A 9,361-nucleotide genomic window follows, 5' to 3' on the forward strand; every position below is an offset into this window, starting at 1 on the left:
TTCTAGTTGTGAATTCTTTTAACTTTTGTTTGTCATGGAAGGATTTTATTCCATCAGATCTGAAGCTTAATGTTGCTGAATATAGTATTCTTGGTTGGCACTCATTTCCTTTCAGAACTTTCTATATACTATTCCAAGACCTCCTTGCTTTAAGGTTTTGGGTTGAGAAATCAGCTGAAAATTGGATTGGTTTCACTCTGAATGTTACCAGAGATTTTTCTTAAGCAGCCTTTAAAATTCTTCCCTTATTTTGTGTGTTAGGGATTTTCATAAAAATATGTCTTATTGTGGGTCTGTTGTAGTTTTGTATATTTAGAGTCCTGTAAGCCTCCTGTATTTGATTTTGTATTGCTTTCTGACAGCTTGGCATATTTTGGGATATTTTCTGATATTATTTCATTACAAATATTGTGCATTCTTTTTGTTTATATTTCCAAACTTTTAACTGTACCAGTAAATCTTAAATTTGGTCCTTTCATGTTATCCCATATTTCTTGAAATTTCTATTCATGGTCTGTTAATATCTTTTCTACATGATCAACTTTATTTTCACAATTACATATTTTGTCTTCATTACCTAAAATGGTGTTGTCTTTTGGTGATGTTTTCCATTGAATTTTTAATTTGGTTTACTTCTTCCAACAAATCAATGTTGTCTGTATACAATGCATTCCATTGAAATTTTAATTCGGTTTACTGATTCCATCATTTCTAGGATTTTTTCATAATCCTTATATCCTTGTTGAAGTGATTTTTCACTTCCTGTATTTTCTCTCCGGTTTCACTCTTTACATGGTCTCTTAATTCACAGGTCATTTTAACTATGAACTGTCTAAATTCCTTCTCTAACATTACTTCCACTGTGGTGTCAGTGAATTCTGTTATTCACATATGTTGGTTGGTTTGGAATGGTATGTTACCTTGCTTTATCATGTTGTTTGTGTGTCTACCCTTCCAACAATGTGGATCAGGGGCAGCAGAGTTTCTACCTTATAAGTATATAATGTCCTTGAAATTTCTCAGCAACTCACAGTTTAGAGAGAGATATATAATAATAGCAACCAATGCATTAAACAAAATAGTTCCTGCTATGACATTTACAATGTTAATTGTCACAATAAACAGATATGATTTGATCAGCTATTACCCAAAGTAAAAACAGTAAGTTTGCAAAAGTGTTTGCAATTTTAAAAACAAACAGGGAAGGAACTAAAGAAATGTAGGATATGATGACTATGGTGGAGGAAGAGAGTAAATAGAAATAAAACACTAAAGGAAGAGTTAAAGGGAGAACAATGGAATGGAGTTTTGATGTTAGAAGGGTAAAAGTGATAAAGAAAATCAAGGGAAACAGCTAAGTGAGACAAAAAATGTATAAAACAATAAAACACCATATATATATATATATATATATATATATATATATATATATATATATATATATATATATATATATATATATATTACGGTCAAACATCCTAGCCCTCAAAAGATTGAGCCTTGAAAAACATCTGCTTTCAAAACATTTTAGAAAGGAGGAAAAAAGAGTAAATATGTTTATGTATAATTGTTCGTGAACTACTCACCTTACAATAGTTCTAAATGAAATATTAAGAAATTTTTTTCTGTTCCAGTAACTAAAATTTGTCAGTGGGAATATGTGGTCATTGTCTATTCCCAATTCTTTCTTGTTATTTCTTCTTGAGGTTTGTTATATGTATGACTGCACCAACCACGGATTGTCAAATACTTCCTCTTTTAAGTAGTTCATCAAGTTACCAGTTCTAATTCAGAAATTCTCAGTTTCCCTTCTCAGCCATGTTTGGTAGAGTGGGCTAAAATGTGATGTCTGGTACACCCTCAGGATGGGGTCACTGTAGTTGTGTGAGAGGAGTTCCCATAGGCAGAGCACCTGAAGGCAGGGTTTAGGTCTAGATAGGATCCAGGTTCTTTGTTGAGAGGACATTGGTCTGAAAATTTTAAATCAGCACAGCTCCAGGGCTCAGTAGTTGCCAGTTCAAGCTGGAAGACTGAACTGCAAGAATCTCCTTATCATTCCACTCATACAGCAGAGGAGCCAATCCTTTGCCCCCTCCATCACCCATGAGCCCCACCTTTCCTGGACTCTCAGATTCAGTCCCCAAATTCAATCATTCCCACTCCTACCCTTTGGTATTCTGGGCTTGACTCAGTCCTACAAGTCCTGCAAGTCACAGGATTCAATGGGGAAGGGAAAGCCAGATAGGTTTACACAATCCTGCATGAAGCTCTCTGTCTAATTTTCTCCTCACCTCTTAGGCGTGCTCTAAAATGTAGGGTATGGATTTGTCTGTTTTCCAAACCAAGCTCTGTATTGCCAGAACCAACACCCACTGCCACTGGTCTGCAGTTCACATATACAGGATGTTTTCTTCTTCTGTTCTCAGTGGGCTGCCAGAAAGACAGGGTTTCTTTCGTGCATTAGAGTATTGTGCAATACACCTTCAGGGTCCATTTAGCAGTGTCTTTGTTCTCAGATCACACCAAAGACCTCCTAAAAATGTGGGATCTCTTTAATCTCCTATCCCTACACTTTATTCACAAAGGTGCCAGCAGCAATAGTAGTGTGTGGGGGGATTTCTTCCTTATTCTATTTATATCCATCCACCTGAGTTTCCAATCTGCTTTGAATATCCACTATCAATTCCCAATTAAATCCTCCCTTTTTTAAAATTTCACCCACCTTACTGAGAATCTGCCTACCTGCTTTATTGGTTTTATGCCACAGATTAGGCTGGAAAGTGACTCCTCTTTTCAACCATCTTTATTCTCAGAAGTATATTTTATCTGATAAATACATAGCCAGTTGTGCTCTCCTTTGCTTAACATTTTCATGAAAAAAGTTCCATAATTCTCTTTAAGCCTATGTGACAGCTTAAGTTCTACTTTGTTTTTATTTTCTTTTCTCCATATTTTTGATACTGACATTTACTGGTGACTAGTTCTACTTCCTCAGATGTTGAAGTATAACATCAGAAAAGCACACCAAGGCAAGCATATGTTAAGCAGATTTTATTTAAAAATAGTAATAATATAGACTTCTCCCAGTAGTGAGAAGGGGGCAATGGCTGATATTCTAGAATCCCAAGAAGTGAGCTTGCCCTAAATTTTTATAGATTAGAGTCTCTTTCATTTTCCTGTTCTCTCCCCACATTATCATTCTCCTTCTTGCCTATGTGACTAGGCCGAGGAGATGTTGTGACATGGCAATAAAGGTGAGAAGTAGATGGAAGGGGGAAGGGCCACAGGGAGGATTCTGGCAGGTAGGGGCCCAGGGGCATTAATTAGCAATTCCCTGCCCACAGGTTTTTGGGAGGGGCATGTAAGCTGGTAACCTTGGTGTTCAAAAAGGCTCTGGAGACATTGACATTCCAATCTCCCAGGGACAGTCTCCATCTGGGTGCAGATGGCTTTCATGGCCTCCATTTCCTCTATTTGTCCCAATTCCCTATTTTTACACTAACTGCCTGTCCTCAATTCTGGCGTCATTTCCCCCTCTAGTTTTAGGAATTCTTTACTGCTATAAAGTCGTGATGGCTGCTCTGGCTGCTTCAAGCTGGAAGGAGGCTGTGTGGGGCAAGCAGTTAGGAGTTCCCTTTTGGAAATCAGATTGATCAAGTGGTCCATGGCAGAAGTTTGATTGAGGAAGAACAGTTATAAAGTCAACTGGGGAGAGGGTGCTTCTATGAGAGAGAAACAAAAAGACATGGGTACTGAAATGAGATTAATACAATATAAATGTTGCAGCATCTGGAACATGTCAGTGAATATCATGAAGATGAGAGAAGTCAATAATCTCTCACCAACAGATGGAAGAACTGAGAAGTTGGTCCCACAACAAGGCCTGACAAAGGCTAGAGAGGACAAACCCTTTATTTGGGAACTTTAACATTGTCAGTGTTATCAGAAATGCAAACATAACATATAATTTTTTAATGTCATTGATGTCCCCAGAAAATATAGTTAAGTTACTTAATGTCATCTGATTTTTGTAAAATATCATTTTATTGGTATAACCCGTGTTTAGTAGATATATCTATATTCCTGTTACTTAGGGCTAGATAATCATACTAGTAAACATAGATTAAGCCTACCTTCCTAGCTTAGGAAGATATGTAGGCCTTAAACTGAGTAAAAATTTCTGACTGGCAGATTCTCTTGATAATTATCAGGCACGTCTACCGAAGAATCTCTCTTTTGTAGCTTCCAATCTTTACTTATTCTAGCTAACACAAGTGTACATATTAAGTATAAATATTGTTTCTTTTTTAAATGCCCAAGAATGGCTATTTTGGTTTTAACTGTTTTGTTAGGTGTTTAAGATCAAGCTGGTCAAATTGACCTCTTCCTGTCTGTTAAAGAGTCAGCTGAGTTCCCATAGGCGTCACTCATATGGAACTTGAGAGCAGCTTCTTAACTCCTTTAGTGCCATTCACTAGGTAGGACCTCCTTGATGTGATGGCTTCCCTTGGAGGCATCAGGGATGTCTCCCTTTTCCAAGGACCCTCATCTGCAGCAGGTGCACTGATTGACCTTTTTTTTTTTTTTTTTTTTTTTTTTTTTTTTTTTTTTAAGGTACTGGGGATTGAACCCAGGGCATTGTGCTTGCAAGGCAAACACTCTACCAACTGAACTATATCCCCAGCCCACTGATTGACTTTTCACCCTCCAGTGATCTCATCAGTCTCCCTGAATAGGAGTTTGTGTGGCCCAGAGTTTCAAAGCTCCTTAGAGAAGTTCTCTTGTTCCCTGAATTCAGGCTGACTCAAGACAAGAGCCAAATATTGTTTTTTTTTTTTTCCTTTTGGCCCCTTTATTTGAATCTCAGTCTCTAAGTTTGATCTTAAACATCCAGCAAACTAGTCTCACCAGTCATAAAGTACGAGTACTGAGCTTCAACTTCAATGTCTATAACTTTACAGTTATTTACCCCCTTTTAGTTAATCTTATCTGTCCTATAGGTGGTGACTTATTATCTCAAATTAATTTAGGTAGTACTTTTTTTTATTTTTTTTATTTTAATTAAAAATCATAAATTTACATAGGGCAAAGTTGTTTGATTCATTCTGTTATTTTTTCCCTTCCCCCTCCCCTCCCACCCCTCTTTTCCCTCTATACATTCCTTTCTTCCTCCATTCTTACCACCCTCCTTATCCCTAACCCTAAACCTAACCCTAACCCTAACACTAACCCCTCCTACCCCCCCTTATATGTCCTCATCTGCTTATCAGCGAGATCATTCATTCTATAGTTTTTTGAGATTGGCTTATTTCACTTAGCATGATATCCTCCAATTTCATCCATTTGCCTGCAAATGCCATGTTTTGGTATTCCTCGTGGTGGAGTAATATTCCATTGTATATATATGCCACAGTTTCTTTATCCATTCATCAACTGAAATGCATCTAGGTTGGTTCCACAATCTGGCTACAGTGAATTGAGCAGCTAAGAATATTGATGTGGCTGTATCTCTGTAGTATACTGATTTTAAGTCCTTTGGGTATAGGCCAAGGAGTGGGATAGCTGGGTCAAATGGTGGTTCCATTCCAAGCTTTCTGAGGAATCTCCATACTGCTTTCCAGAGGGGCTGCAATAGTTTGCAACCCCACCGGCAATGTATGAGTGTACCTTTTTTCCCCACATCCTCTCCCACACCTATTGTTGCTTATGTTCTTGATAATCGCCATTCTAAATGGGGTGAGATGAAATCTTAGGGTAGTTTTGATTTGGATTTCTCTTGTTACTAGAGATGTTGAACATTTTTTCATATATCTATTGATTGCTTGTACATCTTCTTCTGTGAAGTGTCTGTTCATTTCCTTAGCCCATTTGTTGATTGGATTATTTGTTGCTGATTACATCGTTGTTTTTCATCGCTTCCTCATGGAATATTTTGCTGAGAGTGTTCTGTAATGCTGGCTTTCTTTTTGTAAATTCCTTTAGCTTTTGTTTATCATGGAAGGATGTTATCTCATCGCTAAATCTGAAATTAAGTTTTGCTGGGTATAAAATTCTTGGTTGGCATCCATTTCCTATCAGGGCTTGGTAAATGTTGTTCCAGGCCCTTCTAGCTTTTAGGGTCTGGATTAAAAAATCTGCTGATATTTTTATTGGTTTCCCCCTGAATGTACTCTGATTCTTTTCTCTCGTGGCCTTTAAAATTCTATCTTTATTTTGAATGTTAGGTATTTTCATAATAATGTGCCTTGGTGTAGGTCTGTTGTAATTTTGCATATTTGGATTCCTATAACCCTCTTGTACTTGGTTTTCCATTTCATTCTTCAGGTTTGGAAAATTTTCTGATATTATTTCATTGAATAGATTATTCATTCCTTTGGTTTGTTTCTCTAAGCCTTCCTCAATCCCAATAATTCTTAAATTTGGCCTTTTCATGATATCCCATAATTCTTGTAGATTTGTTCATGATTTCTTACCATCTTTTCTGTTTGGTCAACTTTGTTTTCAAGATTATTTTGTCTTCAATATCTGAGGTTCTGTTCTGTCTTCCAGGTGATCTATCCTATTGGTTATGCTTTCTATGGAGTTTTTAACTTGGTTTGTTGTTTCCTTCATTTCAAGGATTTCTGTTTGTTTTTTTTTTTTTTCAGTATCTCTAACTCTTTATTGAAATGTTCTTTTGCTTCCCTTATTTGCTCTTTTAACTGTTGATTGGTGTGTTCATTTAATGCCTGCATTTGTTCTTTCATCTCTTCGTTTGCTTCCCTGATTGTTTTAATTATGTACATTCTGAACTCCCTTTCAGACATTTCTTCTACTGTGCTGTCATTTTGTTTTATTGATATAGTATCTAGGTTTGTTTTGAACATTTTCTTCCCTTGTTTTCTCATATTGGTCAGATGTCATTGGGACTCTGTGATATTGTAGATTTCCTCTATTGGCTTATAGTGTCCCTGTAGATTTCCAGTGTATCACCTACCAGCCTTCAGTAGCCAGAAGTCTTGGATTAACTTGATAATGTAGTGCTTCCTAAGAACGCTGCCCCTAGCCCGCTACGGGTTCCAGGGAGAGAGACCTGGAGAGTTCTCTTGCTGCCCAGCCCTGGTCCCAGAGGCTGGTTGCAGGTTGGAGGTCTCCGCTGGCTTGGGCACTTGTGGCTGGCTCTGCGTCAAGAGCAATTTAGGTAGTTCTTGAAGCAGCACTTCTTCAAAACTTTAATCAGGCAACAGTTTACAAGTAAAATATGAAATGGAATTAACAACAGTAAAAACATAGTTTGTGTAATAGTTGTCTTGAATTTTGGCAGACCTGCACATTATATTTCCTGTTTGAGATCACAGTAATTTTACAACAAAACACAATATTTTGAATATAACTTTAAATAAGCTGAAGTCTGGCTTATTTTGGAGCCACTCTAACATGCAGTAAGGTGGGAGGAAGAGCCTTATCTCAGGTAAGGCAGGGCTCTTCACAAATCTCAGGTAAAGTGTTGTACTTTGAAGCTGATCTTTGCCTCCTCTTTAAATATCGTTTTACAGGGTTTACATATATTGTTTCCTGAGTCTATATGAATGTTAGTCAACACAATATAACATTACATCCAAAACCTAAATCAAGGAGAGGCTGAGAGAGCTTTTAACTTTCCTTTTATGTGGCAAAATGCTTTTATGTTTTCACGTTTTATTATATTAACTTTAAAGAGATCAGGCTCTCATTATCTTTTAGAAATACATTTACATTATTATCCCACTGTAGAAAGTAACATAAAATTTTACATATATCCTACTGATAAATAGGTCCTGTTATAGAACATTAAATTATGTAAATAAATTTCCAATAAAATTTGCTATTCTTATAAGTTTAAAATTACCATTACAGAAAAGTTTAGTTTGCAGAACAGCAGCTTGATGTATTTTATGCTTTATAGACTTGTATACCTGGAAGGTATGAACACATTTAATGTAAAAAGAAGTGTGACCACTTCACAATTACTTTGATATTTTTATATTAACAAAGTTTAGTTTTAAAGAAAAAATTTAGACTCTGTAACATAGTACAATATTCTAACAGTTGTTTAACCATAATTGTACAAAACCTAATTTTTAAGGCTAATTGCTTTAAAGAATAAAACAACACAGTGTTAAGAGTAAATTAGTGTTTTTAAGAAATCCTTGTCAGTTTAACATATGGACTAAGTTTTGGTTTATATCAGTACATTAGTATTTGACCTTACAAAAAACCTTAAATAGCTTTAACTGATTGTCTCACATACATAACCAACTTAGTTACACACGCTTGTTGAAATTTGTCTTTTACTACACATAGACTTTTTATCACTTAGTTAGAAACTCATGTATTTTATCACACAAAGACTGTCTTACCTAGAAACATTTTTACTTCTACTAAGTATACTACCATACCTTGAATCTTTTATATTTCTCTTTCCTATCTGTTGACCCCTTTTCATTTACATTTTGAAACAACTCATGAAATTTTTGAATTTAGGTGAATTACTCTATTTTAATAGGATGAAATATATTATGTGAGGTATAGTACTCTAATTGAAACACAGTTGAAACTTTTAAACACCTTTGTATATAGAATTGTACCTGTTAGGACTTATATTAACCTTGTTTTTAGTGATGACACAAAGCAATTTTAAATCATTTTAATTTACAAATCTAATTTAAACACCAATAATGTTTAAGTTCCCCATGTAATTTAAGGAGTTAAGAGTACTCAATTTTACTTAACAGTTAGCATTTTAACTTTGTAATTAATCAGAAGTCTCTAACAAACACATTTAAGTAATCCTATATATGTCAAATCTAATTCATTTATTTTTCTGTAAAAACCAAGGTACAAGACAAGTGTGTTGAAAAGTATCTGCTCTCTCTTTCCTGTTGATGAAAAGTCCTAAAAATAATTGATATTAGGCATTTTATAGACATCAACATTTTATTAGTTTGACCTAGAGACTTGTGAATTAAGTAATTTTAAAGACATTTTACTTTAATTTGTTTACCCAATTTAAATGGAACCTTTTAAAATCATGTGAATTGAAGGTATCTGGATTCATTTTTAAATTTTATTTCATGAGCACTTGTTATTTGTGTCAATTTTGATGTCATGTACATGAGACTTTGCCACACATACATAGAAAAAAGGTGAGAGGCAAATGGCAGGAGTTTAGGGTTAGGGTTAGGGTTAGGGTAGGGTAGGGGCCCAGGGGGCATTAACTAGTAATTCCCTGCCTGAAGATTTTTGGAAGGGACACTTAGCAGGCAACCTTAGTGATCAATAGGGCTCTGGATACATTGACATTCCATTCTCCTAGGGGCAGTCTCTAACATCCAGATTTAGA

At 35.7% G+C, this 9,361-nt stretch overlaps 1 long non-coding RNA gene across 1 annotated transcript in view; it reads right to left on the reverse strand.

Annotated features, from left to right (window-relative positions):
- Window positions 1-7,474, reverse strand: part of LOC306651493 — a 543,249-nt gene extending 535,775 nt beyond the window's left edge. Inside the window, exon 1 of the long non-coding RNA XR_013761149.1 lies at window positions 7,355-7,474. This is a non-coding gene — a long non-coding RNA (uncharacterized lncRNA). The remainder of the gene's footprint in view (window positions 1-7,354) is intronic.
- Between the last annotated feature and the right edge of the window lie 1,887 nt (window positions 7,475-9,361).

This window comes from Sciurus vulgaris (genome assembly GCF_902686455.1).
Source record: "Sciurus vulgaris genome assembly, chromosome: X".
NCBI classification, from domain to species: domain Eukaryota; kingdom Metazoa; phylum Chordata; class Mammalia; order Rodentia; family Sciuridae; genus Sciurus; species Sciurus vulgaris.